The sequence below is a fragment of the Gorilla gorilla genome, chromosome 10 (assembly GCF_029281585.2).
Source record: "Gorilla gorilla gorilla isolate KB3781 chromosome 10, NHGRI_mGorGor1-v2.1_pri, whole genome shotgun sequence".
In the NCBI taxonomy this organism is placed as follows: Eukaryota; Metazoa; Chordata; class Mammalia; order Primates; family Hominidae; genus Gorilla; species Gorilla gorilla.
Window position 1 is genome coordinate 122,750,682 of NC_073234.2, and position 19,524 is coordinate 122,770,205.

The following is a 19,524-nucleotide window of genomic DNA, read 5'->3' on the forward strand; positions in this document are numbered from 1 at the left end:
TTTTGTATTTTTTCTGAAACAAGGTCTCGCTCTGTTGCCCAGGCTGGAATGCAGTGACATGATCATGGCTTACTACAGCTTCCACCTCCCAGGTTCAAGCAATCCTACTTCCTCAGCCTCCTGAGTAGCTGGGACTATAGACATGCACCACCATGCCCAGCTAATTTAATTTAATTTAATTTTTTTTTTTTTAGTAGAAACAGGATTTCACTGTGTTGCTCAGGCTGGTGTCAAACCCCTGGGCTCAAAAGATCCTCTTGCCTTGGCCTCCCAAAGCAGCACTTTAGGAGTAGCCCCTGGGATTACAGGTGTGAGCCACTGCACCTGGCCTCACCTGGCTTTTTGAAAAATAAAAAATACCTTCTTTTCATATTTCTGACTACATGTACATCAGAGAAAATTAGAGCATTCACATAAGCGATGAAAGGAAAAAATGTAACTGACCCATCATCCCACCATCTAGAGCTAAACACTGCTAACAACTTGATGTATTATAGCATTTCCCAATGTTTTTACGCATTTACGTTTTTTCCTTACAAGATAGAATCATATTGCACATACTGTTCTGTGCCTGCTTTTTTCATTTGTCAGATTATGAGTGTCCTTACGTGTCGTGATACGCTCTTTGACAGCATCATTTAAAATGGTTGCATGATGTTTTGTGCTCACTTCTGTAATACTGGACATTTAGTTGTTTCTCATTTTTCAGTTCAAATTACAGTCTGGAGTAAATGACTCTGCAACGTAACTTTTAGTATATGATTGATTATATCCTGAGGATAAATTCCTAAATGTGGAATTGCTGGATTTGATCCCCCAGTTCATAAAAGGCTTTGATTGCCCCCCAGAAAGGTTGCAGTGACAACCATTGAGGCTTGAGAGGATCTGATAAATAATACCTCCTTTCTCTACATTAGTTCTGATATAGCTGATGTAGACAGGGGGCAGGTCAGGGAGATAGAGATGGAAATGTTGCTTGTATTACTAATACAGGCTGCTTTGTAGAACATGGCTGCTATCGATTGGAGGTTTGTGTCCCACCCCGCCACCTCAACTTGTATGTTGAATTTTCCTCCATGTGAGAGTATTAGGAGGTGCGGCCTTTGGGAGGTAATTAGGTCATGAGGGTGGCATCCTCATGAATGGGATTAGTGCCCTTATAAAAAAGGGACCCCAGAAAGCTCACTTGCCCCTTCCAACATGTTAGGACATAGTGAGAATACCACCGTCTATGAATCAGAAAAGAAGCCCTCATTAGACATTGAATCTGCTGGCACCTTGATCTTGGACTATCCCAGCCTCCAGAACTGTGAAAAAGAAATGTTTGTCGTTTGAGCTACTCAGTCTATGATATTTTGCTACAGCAACCCAAACAGACTAAGAGGGGCTTAGTGGTGTAGCCACAGTTGGCTTCCTGATACTGAACGCTACAATGAAGCAGATGTAAGTACCTACTCATGAGCTGTGCTAGGAAACTGCAGACCTCAACCTGGAACTATGGTAATGCTGGAGATCAGCAGAATGCTTGCTTCCTGCTGGTAGCTGGCTCCCAAGGAGGATGCGTGGATGAGCTCAGCTATGCCTGCCAGCTTCTCTTCCCAAACTCATTAACGAGATGAGGCCTTCCATCTCCCCAGGGAAGACGTAAGGGGGTAATGCCAGGAATGTCATACAAATGGATGTCCCTCCACGTGGCAGGAAACATCAGGAGAGGGGAATACTGTTCTCTAATAATAACAATAAAAATGGTAGACCAGGTGTAGTGGCTCACACCTGTAATCCCAGCACTTTGGGAGGCCAAGGTGTGGGGGTTGCTTGAGGTCAGGAGTTTGAGACCAGCCTGGGCAACATAGTGAGACCCAGTCTTTAAAAAATATTTAAAAATTAGTCTGGCAGGTTGGCACATGCCTGTAGTCACAGCTACTTGGGAGTCTGAGGTGGGAGGATTGCTTGAGCCGACGAGCTTGAGGCTGCAGTGAACTATGCTCATTCCACTGCTTTCCAGCCTGGGTGACAGAACAAACCCTGTCTAAAAAAAAAAAAAGATAGCTAATTTGTACTGAGCACTATGCTAGACATTTTTCATGCATCTTTTCTTTTGATTCTTCTAACAATGAGTTGGATATTCTGTCCATTCCCATTTTGTAGATGAGGAAACTAAGGGTTAGAGAATTAAGGATCCTGTCCTAATTCACCTAGCTAGTACATGGAGGACCTGGGATTTGAATCCCGGCAGCCTGACTCCGGAGATCACTCAGCCATTATAAAGCTGCCTCCCCGTATCAGCATCACCAGACTTTTGAAAGGGTGATAACCCTTAAACTTAGAGGAAGATCCAGCTAAAAGGCCAGACTTCCAGCTTGTCATTGTCCCCAGGTTGAAATGGCATGCCCCTCACTGCGTTGGGGCAGGCCTTCTGCCCAGCCTTGTTCCCATGAAATTCATTAATTGCTTTTGAAAGAACCACTGCACCATGTGTTTTAAATTACCATGAGCAGCAATTATGATGGACTGCACACAACAGAGAGGACTTGACAAGTGTCCTTGCTTCTTAGAGAACTAAGAGAGACACACTTGAGTTCACAAAGCGAGGTTTCTGATGATTCCATTTTGACTTAAGGATTGCAGTGCCTCATTAAGGATCTGCTTTAATTTAGGGAGAAAACAATGAATCTGTTAAAGAAATAATTTTTGATTAGAAAGAAAACTTATAATTTGGGAGGGGAGGATGAGAACACTAATTAAACTTTTAATTGTGTCTGTTGCCCTTTAGGGTGCAAACTAAGAAATTGAGTAAAGCAAGAGAAACAGAGTTTTTCTTTAAGTGGCTTTCCATTGTTCTAGGCAATTCCCCACAGAGCAGCCACCTCTGTTGTAACCCATTTTTAGTTGTAATTGCCATATAAGCTGAAACTAGGCTGTTTTTTCTTCTATTTTTTAAAGCAAGAAATTTTGGCATTTTAAAAATTACATGTCGTGTTAATTTTCTTATTCTTTAAAGATTGGCTAAGGTATACTAAGAAATTGGAAGACCTACATATTTATGCATTAGTATATCTGATTGGTAAAAGTGTGAGTGAGGAAATACAGGATACTAATTAAGAGTGTGGATTCTGGAGTCCTAACTCTTGAGGCTCACAGTTGGCTGTACCCTCTAGCTATATGATCTTAGGCAAGTTACCCAACTCTTCTTTGCTTTAGTTTCTTTTCTGCAAAGTGGGGTTAACAACAGCACCCCTGTCATAGAGTTATTGTGAGGATTTTGTTAGGATAAGCTGGGTTATGCTGAAGTAACAGACAAATCCCAAATCTCAGAGGTTGAATGCAACCAATGTGTACTTGTCACTCACGCAGATTCCTTTGAAGGGCCAGTGACCCCAGACAGTTGCCCTCCATGTGTTGGCTTGACATATTCCCTGCTGTGTCAATTTTACAGCCCCTTCATATCAACGTGCTTCCATTCTTGCTGCAAAAGGAAAATAGATTATGGAGAATTATTTACTGGCTCTCAAATACTTTTTTTTTTTTTTTTTTTTTTTTAATGAGATGGAGTCTTGCTCTGTCCCCCAGGCTGGAGTGCCGTGGCGTGATCTCAGCTCACTGCAACCTCTGCCTCCCGGGTTCAAGTGATTCTCTTGCCTCAGCCCTTCTGAGTAGCTGGAACTACAGGGCACACACCACCACACCCGGCTGATTTTTATGTTTTTAGTAGACATGGGGTTTCACCATATTGGTTAGGCTGGTCTTGAACTCCTGACCTCAGGTGATCCACCCGCTTCAGCCTCCCAAATTGCTGGGATTACAGGCGTGAACCACCGCTTCTGGCCTTGGCTTTCAAACACTTCTGAAGGCAGCGGCACAAATCACAAACCACAAATCACTGTTTGCACTTCATTGGCCAAAGCAAGTTGTGGTGCATGAATTCGTGTTGATGGAAAGGGCCCAGAAGCAGAGGGACACCAGGAATATTGGTGAGCAGCAGTATGTCTGTCACCATATGTCTAGTGCTTATTCGAAAGCCTGCATGGCATGCAGTACGTGTAAGTGCAAGCTATTGTTGCCGAAGGCTGGCGCTGCCAAAATTTTATTTTAAATTTTATTAAAGCTGGTTTTTCTTCCTTTGAAGATTTGATCTAAGGAATAACTTCCACACAAGCAAAGAGGCCAAATGGAGTCCCCTGGGAGGTAGTAGGTGTTGCTCTCTGTCACAGTGGTTGCTCCAGTACTCTGTACACAGTACATAGCACACATTTGGGAGGTAGTCTTTGCAGTGTTTGAGAATATGGACTTAGAGTCAGACAGCCTTGAGTTTGAATTCCAGAGCTAACACCTACTGAATGTATGGCCTTGACCAGGTTATTGAACCTTTCTTAGACTCGGTGACTTCACAGTTAAAGTGGTTGTAGCAGTGCCCACATCACAGGGTTGCTGTGATAATTAAATAAGATAATAGATATAAAGTGTTTGCAAAACGTGATACAAAGTTGAGTGTTCATGGATAGTAATTGTTATTTGTGTTGTGATGATGATGAGGATGAGCAAACTTTTCCGAACCCTCAACTTGCTCATCTGTAAAATGGGAATAATAATAGTTATTGTTCAGAGTTTTGGGGGATATGAAGGAAATCACATATATGGACACAATACACAGAGTAGACACACAAAAAAATAGGTGTTTTCCTTTTTTCTCTATCAACTTCATAATGATGTCAGATTTTAATCCCAATCCAGCTGTACTAGATTATTTGGGTATCTTCTTCAACTCTTCCCTGCCTCCCAAGTTGTGGAGGGTTGAATGAGCTGATAACAAGCACCTACCAATGTGGGTATGTAGGGGCTGTGCAGTAAATGTCATTTGCTATGACCCCCAACTTGTCCCACCATGTTCTTTCCTCCCTAAAGTGCCATTGCCATGATGGGATGGAATTTTAGGGGCCAGGGAGGAGATGTGCTGTGATATTGGGTAGGTCCAGCTTGGCACTGCACAGATCCTAACAGACAACTGCACTGCAGTGAATGACCCTACCTGCTGCAGTGAGTGATGCCACCTGAGGCAACTGACCCACCAGAAAGTGAAAAGTTACACTTTATTCACAGCTGGGTAGCATTCATGGAATTTGACAGCCTCTAAAGGAATGCTGGTCATCAGAAACCGCCTCACACTGAGATCCATCAACAGTTGGCTTCGATGGGGGGCACCCCTGGGAGCTGATGAAGCCCAGATAAGGGATAACATATCCTGAGAACACACCACACATCCCTGATAGCATCACTGCCATGAGCACCTTTCAGGCCATAGTCACTGTTCTAGAAGGCTGCTGAGAATGTGCCACCTTCTCTTGGAAGCCTTCCCCACCCTGCCACACCCTGCCTTCCCAGCTGGTTGGCCCCTTTTTGCTTTGTGCCTCTTTGAACCTTTTATCAGTGTCTTTCAGTGCTTGACACCCTAAGCACCAGCACACAGTAGGCAGTTCACAGATGACTGTTGAATGAGTAACTAAGAGAGGAAGCCAGGGACCTTGAAAACAACTATTTTCCAGAGAAAGCATCGTACATAAGGTCTCTGGATATAATTATTCTCCTGAGAATAGAAGACTGAACATGTTCCTCCTCTTCTAAAACCTTTACAAGGAAAAAAAAAGGAAGAAGAGAGTAAAAAAGGAAAAAACCTAACGCCAGGAAACAACTCTGGAGAATACCATTTGAGGCTGCAGAAAAGGTTCAGGCTTAGGAGAAAAGCATACGAAGATTGATTAGTCATGCCTGCTGGGGAGTGGGCTAGGAGGAGGGCAGCATGTAGGCTTGGGAGCTGCCATCTCTCTTCAACCCTTAACTAGCGACCAAATTAGTGAAAATGCAGCTTTAAGAGTGAAGCACGGTTTTTCTTCAGCCTCTAATTGGGATATTTAGCAAACATGGTTTACTATTAAAGTGAAAATGGGGTGGAAAATAGACAATTTTATAATCCACATTGAGTCTATATTGGTACCCTATCAACAGAAAATATATATTTTTTAATGCATGAGAAGGAAAGTGACTCCTTGCATCTGAGTTACTGATTATTCTTTCTGGAAGGGATCCCATGGTATCCTGGGAACAGGGAGGAAGGACATTGCAAACTCAGGCTGCCAGAAGCACTCCACTGAGAGACCTGCATCACTTCCTACAGGTGAGGCCTGAGCAGAACTTGTAGGGTTCCCCACTTGGCTGTGCCTGTTGGCCATTTGTCCTTTGCTGAGAACCTGTCAGTCAGCTGGAGCACAGCCCCCAACCACTCCCCAAATAGTTGGGACACAGGTGATTTGCTTAGATTTTGCCACAGTTGGTACAGTCCGGTTCTTGTCTCATCAGACTGCTTGCTTCTTTGTCCTTTATTGGAAGGTGCCTTCCCCGGATCACAGTGAGGTGGAAGATTGGCAGTAGCTGCTGTGAATGGGTATGAGCCTATACCTTCATACCAAGGGGGTGGTAACCATAGAGACTGTGAAGTGAAAACCCATCCAAGTTGATTAAAATTTGGTGAGGAAAAGGAAACTCTGTGCTTGTAGAAGACTGATTGGCATGAAGAGTTTAAAATGCATACTGAAGTCAACCAAGAAAAATGATTTACACTTTTTCCTCTTTCCTTTTTGTTTTGGATCTTGGATACAACGGAGGGTTGAATTATTCATACTCAGAAGTTCACGGAAATTTTGTCATTATGCAAGGGCTCTCTCTCTCATTTTATTAATATTTTATTTTTATTATTTTTATGTATTTATTTATTTTAGACAGAGTCTCACTCTGTAGCCCAAGCTGGAGTGCAGTGGTGCAGTTTCGGCTCACTGCAACCTCTGCCTCCTCCCAGCTCAAGCGATTCTCGTGCCTCAGCCTCTGAGTAGCTGGGACTATAGGCGGATGGCACCACCCCCAGCTAATTTTTTGTATTTTAGTAGAGACGGGATTTTACCATGTTGCCCAGGGCAGTCTCAAACTCCTGAGCTCAGGCAATCTGCCTGCCTTGGCCTTCCAAAGTGCTGGGATTACAGGGGTGAGCCACCGCTCCCGGCCTCTCTCTCTCATTTTAGTTCTTCACTTTTTTGTCTATAATCTCCACTCCCCTGTAGGTACTCATCCAAGGCGTTTAATATATGCTCTTGAACAGGTACATGTCTTTATAAAACATGTAAAATTGCTTTCTGTGTGTGTGTTATTGATTTATAGAAATGATATTGCACAAAGGAGCTTGTCCTGATCTTTCCATTTTCACCTATGTTCTCAAGATCTATCCATGTTGGTTGTACATCTAGCTTATTGTTTCTAACAGCTGCACAGTTAACTCCATCAAGATAGGCTAAGTTATGCAGCAGTAATAGCACAAAAATCTTAGCGGCTTAAAATTATGCAGGTTTACTGCTTAGCTCTACTACATATCCATCCCGTTAATAAGAGTTTTGCTTTGGAGACGTAGGCTGATGGAGCCTCCACCATTCAACATGGCAGAGAGATGAGCAAGTAGCAAATCACACACTGGCTCTTAAAGGCTCTGTCCAGAAGGTGACAAATAGCACACTGATTTTTAAAGCCTGCCCAGAAGTGGCCAAAACAAGTCACATGGCCATTCTCCACTTTAAAAGCGGTGGGAACTGCAAGCCTACTATGAATCTAAGAGACGGAGACACTGGAAATATTTGGTGAACTGTGTAATGACTATCACATAGTTGGCACTCATCATATTTTGTGTCTATCCATTCTTTAATGATGGGCAACTAGTTGCATCCAATTCCCCAGTACCGTGAACAATAATGTTGTCATTATGGGAACAATCTCCTTTCACTTGTTCCCATATGGACCCCATGCAAGTATCTATACTCAGGAGTGGGTTGGTCGGGTCACAGGGTTTATACAAACTTGGTTTCGATAATCAGTACCAGGTGAGTCTCTGGAACTGCTATGCCAGTCTAGACCCCCACCAGTGGTGCGGAGGGGTTCCCATTTACCCATATCCTGTTTAACAATCAATATTACTCAACATTGTAATTTTGTAAATCTGTTGAGTATAATGTGGAATCTATTGTTACTTTCATTTTCATTTATCTTATTACTAATGAATTTGAGCATCTTTTCATCTGCCTGTTGACTATTCTGGTTTCCACTTCTGTGACCTGCCTATTCATATCTACAGACCATTTTTCTATTGCATTTCCTTTCTTTTCTCATTGATTTATAGGAGTTACATATGTAGTTAGATGTTAATTCTTTGTTGGGTTTAGACATTGTAAATATCACTTTCCACTCTGCCACCTCTCTGTTAACTTTGTTCACAGTGTCTTTTGTTGAACAGAAGCCCTAATTTTGATGTAATCAAATCTACCAACTTTTTTTTCTTTTTGCTTTTTGGTTCGTGCCTTGGGGATTTTATTTAAGAGGACCTTCCATGCCCTAAGTTCACAAAGGTATTGTTTCACTTTCTTCTGTTAGCTTTGTAACTTTCCTTTCACATTTAGGTTTTTCGTCCACTTAAAGTCTACTTTCATATATTGTGTTTGAGAGGGATCCAAATCCATTTAGTGAGCCAGTTTTCTCGACATTATAGAACCATTCCTTTCCCCATCGAGATGAGATGCAACCTTTATTATAAATCAGGTTCAAACAAGGGTTTTTTTTCTTTTTTCTTTTTGAGATGGAGTTTCGCTCTTGTTGCCCAGGCTGGAGTGCAATGGCGCAATCTGCACTCACTGCAACCTCCGCCTCCCAGGTTCAAGCAATTCTCCTGCCCCAGCCTCCTGGGTAGCTGGGATTACAGGCACCCACCACCACGCCCAGCTAATTTTTGTATTTTTAATAGAGACAGGATTTCACCATGTTGGTCAGGCTGGTCTCGAACTCCTGACCTCAGATGATCCACCTGCCTTGGCCTCCCAAAGTACTGGGATTACAGGCATGAGCCACCATACCCAGCCCAAACATGGGGTTTTTTTTTTTTTTTTCTGAGCTTTTGTTCTCTTCTGAGCTCTCTGCACCTTATTGTTCAAGAAATAAAACAGAATGAGTTTTGTTTGGCAGAATTTGTCTGGTGTATTCTGAGTAGGGGCGCCCTGATGATTTCCTGTAATGCTGGGAGGTGGTGAGGCATAATGAAAGTAACATTAAACTTGGGGTCAGAGGAGCCCAGGCTTGTTCCTGGCTCCACCACTTACAGCCACGTGAACTTGAACTACTCCCTCAACCTCTCTGAGCCTCCGTTTCTACATCTATTAAACAGCGATGATGATATGTATCGCCTAGGAATTCTGTAAGAGTTAAATGCTAGAATATATGTAAAAGCATAGCTTTCAGTAAACGTTATTTTCCCTTTGATCATTGTCACCAGACAAAAACTCTAACAGTAAGTGGTTTTCCCCAGGCCTCACCAAGGTAGGTATAAATTGGGAACACATTATTCCTGATCCCCCAAATGTCACTGCCTCTCGTTCTCACCTGCTAATGGATGACTTCTCCTCAGTTCTTTCGTTCTTTCTGTGTATCCCCATGGTGGCCCATGTGGGTTTGTGGAAGCTTCCCATTGACCTTCCCACCAATGAGCACACTTCCATTGGCACTGCAGAGGTTTCCAGGGACACACACTTTCTCTTCTTCCAAAGTCAGCCAATCAGCCCCACAGGCTTGGAGACAAAGGTAGATGTAGATGCTTAGCCAGGAATGTTGGACGAGTCCTCAGAGTGTGGCTCTTGCCTGGGCATTTCTTCACATGGGCTTTAGGAACACAGTATTTCTGCCTGGCTCCCCTTCCTCTCTCAGCCCTTTCCCCTGAAAAAATAGATAAAAATCAAGACAAAGCATGGTCTCTGGGTCACAGGCTTGAGGGAAGCATGGGAAGTGTTGCAGCCATGCTCTGGACTGGGTGGCCTGGTGGGGCTGCTGAGCCTGTGCTGCTGGAAATAGTTTGGTTGAAAGGCCATGCAAAGCCAGCTCTGTGAAGGTGCTTCTTTGGCTGCCTATCAAAAAAGGGATTTTTTTTTTTTTTTTTACAGTTTTGTGACTTAAGCTTTTGATCCCTTGGTTGTGGCTCTGTGCTGATACCTTTGCTGAGCCTTGAAGGGCTGTCAGGGTAGGCAGGAGGATCCAAAAGTTCTTTTCGACCCAGCACACTGGCCAAGAAAGGCTATCACCTTCCAAGAAGGGTGACCACCTCCTACTATACGGCAGCCCTCAGAGGGTGTTTATCTCAGCGGGCATTGTCCTGACCCACCCCCCTTCTCCTCCTCCCTTTGGATTGTGTTTTGAACTACTTACTGCTGGCATAGCCAATCAGAACATGCTTCCCTTCCCCCCAACCTTATGATATTAATAAAGCAATTTCATTCCTCTCTGGATCCTGGGACCTGTATGTAGGCTCTGGCTTGATTCCGGCTTGAGTAGCAAGCAGGGAGATCATTCTGGAACTGTGCTGTGTCAGAATGAGACTAAATCCCATCTCTAGGTTGCTTCTGCCAGGCTGATGGATTGGAGAGAAAGGAGATTTAGGAAATCTGCCCCAAACCTGTTGCTAAACAGCCTCACACTGTCTGTCCAGTCCCTGGGAAGGAAGGATTTGACTGGCAAATCTTGTTCTAGGATGAGACTAAGCTGCTGTCCTGCCAGGCTTCTACGAAGCTTTAGGGGAGAAGTATGGAGGTGGGTTGGGGAGGGGCACTCAGTCCAGATGCCCAGAGCTGGCCTCGTTTCAGAGCCAATTGCCTTCTGATTTTAAGCAGTAAAGTCTGGCCTAGACTTTTGTAGTTATTCCTTTACTAGCAGAGGATTCGTTGCTTTTCCCTCTCATTTCTTAAATACTCCTGGAGTTAAGGAGGTAAATAAGTGTACGCTCAAGATAGATTATGAAATTGAGTTTTTTACTCCTCCTCCATTTCCATCCTAATAGTGCAGTATACTTGCTATATTTTTATGTTAAATGTGAAGAGGAAGGCCATAATTCACTCTTCAAGATCCATTTCCACTTATTTGATCTCCATTTCAGTTTGGATGGCAAAGATACTTGGTACTTCTGCCACTTGGGTTCTGTGATCATGGCAGACATAACTAATTAAGCACAGCACTTTTTCTCACTGAACTCAGATGGAACTTCAGGATCCTTCTCAACACAGTTCTAGGCAGCTGCTACTGATGAGAATCGGCATGTGAGATGTAAACTGTTTGCTCTCCTGTCCTGTAGGTACTCATCTGGTCTTCTTCATAGTTCTGTATTCATTCTATTTGGTACTTTGTACCTTATATGACAAAGTATCTTCACCTCATAAAAAAGTGAAGACCTATATCTGAAAAAGTGAAGATATATTTTCTGTAAGTTGCTTGAGAGAAGAATCTGTGTTTGATTTACTTTTGCATCATCCCAATTCTGCCCTGTTGTCATCTTTAATACCTATTTGTTGGATCAATGAATGAATATATCTTCTCATTAAGGCTAAAAGGACAGTGTTGAAATTGTACTCAGGACCAGCGTTAGGTCTTGCAACTCCTTCCCCAGTGACACATGAATGAAAGCCAAGCAACAATTACAGAATACAAGCTGAGAATACATTTAAGCCCATTTCCTGCCCCAAACCAGAACAAAGCAGGGATAGTTCATCTCATGTAAATTTCATAATACAGGAAACCACCTCCCCTGAGCCAAAATTCAATTCAACTTGGCGTCTTTCTCAGCTTGGTTCCAGCAAGTGTGTGGCACTGAGAGGTTGGATAGAGCCTGCATCCTCAAGAAGTGTATTACCAAGGGGGCCATAAGGTGTCCACATGACTAAATCAGCATAATAAACCCCTGACCTCCTCTACAACCATTCGCCTCTGTGCTCACTGAGCTCAGCTGCGTGGACTTCCTGCCACACTTGAAGATACACCCACCCCAGAGCCTCTCTCTATCACACCTGGCAGCCACTGCTTCACCCCCTTGCTTCCCTCCGGGCTTTTCTCAAATGTCCCGTATGTCCCTGATGACCCCATCATTCTCTTTCCTCCTTTTCTTACTTTATTTTTTGTAGCACTTTAACCAGTGGACTTGTAGATATTGACTTATTATTATCTTTGTTCATCATTTGTCTCCTGCCCTGGGAAGTGAGCTGCAGGGACATTGCCTCTTTGGTACATTGCTGTCTCCCCAGTGCCGGGAGCAGGGTTTATCAACCTCAACACCATTGGCATTTTGGCCTAGACAATTCTTTCTTGTGAGGGGCTGTCCTGTGCATGGTAGGATGTTAAGCAGCATCCCTGGCCTCTACCCAGTAGCTGCCAGTAACACCCCCTCTCCTCAAAAAGAATGCCTCCAGACATTGCTAAATGTCCCCTGAGGGAGAGGCAAAATCACCTCTGGTTGAGAACCACTGGCCTAGAACAACATTGGCACCTAGCAAACACAAATATGTGTTGGAAGAATGAATGAACTCCGCATTGGTTGGCGGTGCTCCTACTGTGTGCTGAGCACCGGTTTTCTCCCATTTACTGTTGCATCTGTGTGTGTAGATGGAGCAATTCCCATCTACACTTCCTCAGAGGCTGTTCCTAAATGTTTCAGCTGGGTGGTGCCTGTAGGAAAATATATGAGAAGATTCAGGGCCCATAAGCAGAGAAGCCATTAGCTTGAACCCACTTCCTGGGCCTCTGCCTGGGCCCAAAAAGCAAACACTCCCCTGGGGTTCGCTGCATGTCTATAAAGCATCACTTTCCTTTGAGGAAGTGGGGGTGATTGTGAGGTTTAGAGATGATATCCATAAAGCATCTAAAACAGTTCCAGACACACAGTAGTAGATGCTTAATAAATGGCAGCTGTGATATTATGCAGAGGCCTTAACCTGACCCCTGCTTGCCTTTCCAGCATATTCATCCCACATCCCCATCTCCAAGCTCCTCTGTCTTATAGATAAAACAACTAAAATTGAGTCAGCTGGTGGAATGTGCCCAATGTCACACAGCCAGGAAGTGATGGAGCCGGACCCTGGAGCCCAGGTGTCTGGGCTGTGGGACCCGGCACTTTCTCTTCCCTGGAGAGAGGGATGGCCCCGTAACTCAGCATCCTGCGCTCTCCCTAGCCCGGTGCCTTCCATTCATGCTCAGTAAATACTTGTGGGGGAACTGAATGCACAGCCCAGCAAATAAAATCAGACAGGATCAGTGCTGTAGTGGAGTCCGCGCAGACAGCTCGGGACACGTTGGAGGCGGAGAGGACTTTCCGGTGGAACTGTTAGTGTGTGTCCTGGGCAGAGGCCTGGGTGAGCCCTCCCAGAGTGAGCCCACTGAGTCTCCATGGTGGGAGGGTTCTGGAATCATCAGCCCGGTTACCTGCAGAGGGAGTGGGCAGGGAAGGGGGCTGGGGGCAGCCGCAGCCTCCCCTCCATCTGCCTCGGTGCCCTGTACCCTCCTGCCTGGTCAGAGCACTTCTTTGTTCTCCCCTCTGCTCCGTTTTCCAAATCGGAGGCTTTGAGGTCTGCTGGGTCCTTTCCTTTTTCTACTTCCTACATCTTACAGCCCCTGCCTGACTTCGCAACAGACACAGTTCCGGCTTCAGAACTGCCCTAGTTGTCTAACCTACATTTCCCATTTCCTGCTGGGCAGGATCTCTCACCTGCCCTTCGAGGCTGGGTTTGAGGCCGGCTCACTCCTCTCTCCTCATGTCCCCCTCCCAGGCTGGGACCCTCCCACACCAAGTTCAAAGTTGGCTTTTCAAATCTTTGCACTTTGGCCAGGGGAGGCCCTTTTCCTGAGTGCTTTCATTCTTCCTGGCCTTTTCAAAGTGAGCTCCGTGGCCCCACCCAACCAGTTGGGACCAGGATTCTTGGCTGTCCTGCTGAAAGTGATGCTTTATATACATAAAGTGAACCCCAGGGGAGCATTTGCTTTCTGGGCCCGAGCAGAGGAAGACGGCTTCAAGCTAGTGACTTCTCTGTTTATGGGCCCTGAATCTTCTCATATTTTTTCCTACAGGCACCACCCAGCTGAAACATTTAGGAACAGCCTTTGAGGAAGCCTGTGTTTGTAGGGACATCTGAGTGGGTTGATGAATGCCAACGGCTCTGATGGAAAAAATAAGCTAATCAAAAAACCATTTAGGAGTAGCTTTCCTCTACAATGAATAATTTCATCTTTCCTCATGCTCTGGTACCCACACTCACCTGAGATCTTTGACTGTTTTCTCTCTTGGGCCCTGAATGAATGCTTTGGGATGGAGGAAGTAGCTGGCTTTGGGGAAAGGTTAAGTCTTTTTGGCTTCCTCTGGTCATGCAACACACAGAGAAGACATTTAGCAAGCAGATTCCTGGACTGAGGAACCTCCCTGAAATGGAAACACTAAGGTGTTAAGTGTTAGGGGTTCCCTTTAAAATAACAGTAGTGGCTGGGTGCCGTGGCTCGTGTCTGTAATCCCAGCACTTTGGGAGGCTGAGGTGGGAGGATCACTTGAACCCAGAAATTTGAGACCAGCCTGGGCAACATGGCGAGACCTTGTCTCTACTAAAAATACAAAACATTAGCCAGGTGTGGTGACATGTGCCTGTGATCCTGGCTACCCAGGAGGTTGAGGTGGAAGGATCACCTTAGCCCGGGAGATTAAGGCTGCAGTGAGCCAAGATTGTGCCACTGCACTCTAGCTTGAAGGACCAGAGTGAGACCTGGTGTCAGAAATCATCATCATCATCATCATCATCATCATCATTATCATCAATAAAAATAAATAAAATGACAGCAGAAACAACAGCAACAAAACCAAAGCCCTCTCCTCCCTGTGGGCCAGTGGGGCACCTCCAGGGGAGAAGACCGGGGACGGTGCCCTTCTACCTCTCACTGGCTGTGGAGCCCTTAGCAGGTAGCTCTAAGTTTCTGGGCTCAGGTTCCTGGTCTGTAGCACAGTGATGTTCGTTACTTACCTGCTGGAGGCCAGACCTGGGCCAGATGGTCTCTGAGGTTTCTTACTACTTGGTTTCTGTGATCCCCTCCCTTCCACCTCCACTGCCCTCTTCCCAGCTGGACGATCGTTCTTTATGGACTTCTCTTCCTGCCCTAGGAATCCTATACCCTTCAGCTGTGTCTCCTATTCAAACCTGCAGAGGCTTCCCTCCCATCACCTTGGGAGTCGAATCCAGGGTTCCTGCCTCGACTGAGGCTGTGTACAATCCTGCCTGGCCTGGGCTGCTTCTCCAGCCCACTTCCCCATGCGCCATCTCTTATTTGTCACTCTCCAGGCCCAGGGCCCTTTTTGCTATTCCTTGAATAAGACCAGCAACTCTCAGCTTCAGCTTTTGCCCTTGCAGTTCCTTCTACCAGGATGGTGTCCCCTAGACAACCCCATGACCCCCGTCCTCACTTCTGTCTGGTATTTGCTCCCCTCCTCGAAGATGCCCTCCTCTCCCTCCCTCACCACCCTGCACCCCAGCCATCCCCTTCTGTCATCTCATCTGGCCATATTTTCCTTCACAGGGTGTGTATTACAAACATATTTGGTTCTTTTGTTTCACGCAACTCCAGGAGGGCCAGGCTTTCTCTGTTTTGTCACCACTGCATCTCTGGTCCCCAGAACTGTTCCCAGCACATAATTGTAGGCCTTGAGTATATATTTGATGAATGGATGAATGAATGAATTTGCATTTATGCTGCAAACTCCTTGCTCCATGTCTCTGGAACAGGTTGATTTATCTAGGCTCAAGTTCCTTAACTGAACAATGGGCTTATATTCACCCTAACACCTCACAGTGTTGTGTCTGGCTGCAGTTCAGAAGGAAAGCAGACCTGCAGCCATCTATCCACCTTCCAGCAGAACAGATTCTCAGGCCCCTTGCAGCCCTGACATTGCGCGATGCTGTGATTCATCTGTGACCCTTAAAAGACCTGACCTTAACTCCCGGGGTGCAATACAGCAGTATAGGTTCTCAGCACCGAGAAACAAGTACTATTGCTGTGGCCCAGAGCAAACAGTTTTCTCCTTCATTCTGAGTTATGTAATAATGATCAGAGCTGCCTTTTATTGAGTGATTACTATATGCCAGGTACACATGCTGTTTTATTCAACCCTCGTGCTGAATGTGCAAGGTGCTCTCAGCAGCCCTGTTGTTCAGGTGAGGGGCCCAGAGGTATAAGGGGCAGATTCTCCATTTGAGCCCAGGCCCGTCTGAGTCCAGAGTCCGACATCTCACCACTGCTGTGTGTTTTTCTGCTTTTCAATGAAGAAAAAGCGTCAGTGGCTACTACCTGGACTGTCTTGGTCATGGAGATGCACTGCTCAGATACCCCTTCAGGACTGAAGGGCCTCCCCCACAGCTGAGGGGAGTGCTGCTGGCGCAGCTCTCAGCTTTCTGTCTGCTTTGGAAGTTGACCTTGTTTGAGAGAGCTTCTGGGCCAAAGTCTCACCCCTCTCCCTAGGCAGCCCATGTCCAGGGACTGATTGATGTAGGGGTATAAAAGCCCAGCCCCCATGCACCAATTTAGGACAGCGCTGAAGCATCATCCTAGCTTGCTAACACCCACCAGAATGGCCTGAGGCCTCTGTTGAGACTGCATCACAGTCTAACTTCTCCCTCTGTCTGGTTTTGCTTCTCACCCTTCCCTGCCACTGGGGTTGAGCCCAAGAACACTTCCTTGAGAGAGAGAGAGAGAGAGAGAGAGAGCAAGAGTGTGTGTGTGTGTGTGTGTCCCATGTATACTCCTTTTATGCTCATCTCCATCTCCTTATTTGCTTCTTGGGGATCCCAACTTGCCTCAGGGACATCTCCCCTGGATCCCTGTGGGTCTTAGAGGGCCCCATGTGCTGGAGGTGACCATGTGCTTGGAGGTGACTGTCAATCTAGCTCCTCATTGTGGTTCTGAGTTGTGATGTTTTCTGGTTAGACGAATAACTCTTTGCTGAGCTACCGTAAACATACACCATGGTCATTTCTGGCAAATGCCTGTTGAAGATGGATGGTTTGGGAATGAGAAAGGCAGAAATGGGATTACCATTGCACACAGCTCACACAGCCAAGAGGAAGACCTTGTTTTGGGAAGGCAGTGGGATGTGGCCAAATGTAATAAAGGCAGTAGGATGTGGCCAAATAATGTTTAAGTCTGGTTGCTTCAATGACAGCCCCATTCTGGACTTGTTTTAATCCCTTCATAGTTTCCAGAAGGACCACAACACACACTTGACGCTCAAGAAGGGTGGGAAGAAGATAAGTGAATCATCTCGTAGGAAAGTAAAAGGGAACCATGCAAAGTGAAAAAGTGGGGAACATAATCTCATTATAGACTTCGGGAGACCAAGCCATGTGTAAATTTCACAAACACCAGTGGAGTGCTCCCTTTGTGCAAAGTCAATGCCAAGGGCTGGAATATTAGATGATTCAGCTGTGGTCCCTGTCCAGAAAACACCTGTGACTCAACCTTGGGCATGTCCCTTAACCACTTTCTTTGGCTTGGCTATAGGCAGACATGGCCTCTTAAGCTCAAGTCACTTAAATATCGGGGGATGATGGGTTTGCTTCCTCCTGGCATCTTCCCTGCTCATCCCCTTACTTTGCACATCATTTGGCAATGACTGCACCACTGCCACCACAAATTGCTATTAATTATTGAGCACTCACCATATGCCAGGACCTGCACTTAAAGCAATTTATGTACACTATGGTATTTCATCCTTATAACAACTCTATAAGGCAGATACTGTCCTATTTTATAGACGAGGATCTGAGGCTCTGGGAGCATAGGTAATTTGTCCAAGGTCTTATAGCAAGTAAGTAGGGGAGCTAGGGCTGTCCAACAATGCACCCCATCCTCTTAGTCCCCTCCACCTGGAGAAGCCCACCAGTTCATGTTTTTGGCTCTCACCTTGTCCCCTTACAGGCCCTCATTTCCCTTGAGCTGTCTGGTTCTGCCTCCACACACTGGCTCGCCTTCCCTGTTTCCCTTATCACAACGCATCCTGACTGTTCATGCCCAAACCTACAATTGTGCTGGCTCCCTCTGTCTTTGGGACTAAGAATGGATCTTCTGTCACTTGTGAAAACGTCCCCTGATGGGTCTTTGGCTGCATGCCATGCCCTGTGGACAAGCACTGGGGTTCCCTAAGAGGCTGTAAAACAGGAGTCACTGGGATTCTGCCTGCATCTGATGTGACAGCCACTCCTGCTTTTGTAGCACAGAGTAACAGATGGTGCCGGAAGGAATTTAAGAAGCCTGATTTTTGCTCACAGCAGCAGGCAGTGTGGGGTAGTGGTTAAGCACCAGAGCCATCAAAGTTGACATCCTGGACTTACCATGTACCTGCTGAATGACCTTAGGCAATTTACTGAACCTCTCTGAGCCTCCCTTTGCCCTTCTATATAATTGGGATAATGGTAAACTCCCATAGGGTTGCTGGAAAAGTAGGTGAGACATTGCATTTAAAGCACGCATTGCTCCACCTGGTGCAGAGTAAGGGCTCCATAAATGGTCCTGGTTGTTGGCATTGCTCTTGGTGTTAGTAGACCAGTTGATAGGGTTTGTCTGTGTCCCCACCTAAATCTTATCTTGAATTGTAGCTCCCATAATCCCCATGTGTCATGGGAGGGACCTGGCGGGAGGTAATTGAATCATGGGGGTGGGTTTTTCCTGTGCTGTTCTTGTGATAGAGAAGAAGTCTCACGAGATCTGATGGTTTTATAAAGGGCAGTTTCCCTGCGCACACTCTCTTGCCTGCCGCCATGTAAGATGTGCCTTTGCTCCTCTTTTACCTTCCACCATGATTGTGAGGCCTCCCTAGCCATGTGGAACTGTGAATCCATTAAACCTCCTTTTCTTTATAAATTACCCAGTCTCAGGTATTTCTTCATAGCAGTATGAAAATGGACCAATACACCAGCCACAAACTGAGTATCCCCCACATCCCATCCTCTCTCATTCCTTTTCTTCCTTCCTCAATATTAATCATTACCCACTACCAGCAAAGCCTAGTGCTGGGACAGTTGGAAACAGAGAGATGACAAAGACTGACTCAGCCTTGAGGAGCTTACAGAGCCCTCTAGAAGAACAAGGGTCAGTTGGACAAGCTGCCAGGAAGCCTTAGCTTTGAATCTCGGCTCCACTCCTTGCTCCATGTCTCTGGAACAGGTTGATTTATCTGGGCTCAAGTTCCTTAACTGAACAATGGGCTTATATTCACCCTAACACCTCACAGTGTTGTGTCTGGCTGCAGTTCAGAAGGAAAGCAGACGTGCAGCCATCTATCCACCTTCCAGCAGAACAGATTCTCAGGCCCCTTGCAGCCCTGGCATTGCACGATGCTGTGATTCGTCTGTGAACCTTAAAAGACCTGCCCTTAACTGCCGGGGTGCAGTACAGCAGTAGATGTTCTCAGCACCAGCAAATGTGTTCTGAACTGAGCGCTGGTAAACAGACCCAGTGTTTACGAATGGGTGTCACTGGACTGCTGCTTTGCGTTTTATCACCGAAGATTATGGAAGATTGGGAGCTCTTATTTCAGAGCATGCTTTATGGTTTTCATTACTCTCCTGAATCTCTGTATAATTTGCTGGGATTAGGGACGGAGTGCCT

General features: G+C 45.7%; 1 protein-coding gene and 1 non-coding gene across 3 annotated transcripts in view; both read left to right on the forward strand.

The window, feature by feature from the left end:
• ABTB3 (ankyrin repeat and BTB domain containing 3) overlaps positions 1–19,524 on the forward strand; it is a 341,236-nt gene that overhangs the window by 42,290 nt on the left and 279,422 nt on the right. The window lies entirely within an intron of this gene.
• LOC115930327 (small nucleolar RNA SNORD74) lies at positions 13,973–14,055 on the forward strand. Its single transcript, XR_004066966.1, has one exon. It is a non-coding gene; the product is annotated as a small nucleolar RNA SNORD74 (small nucleolar RNA).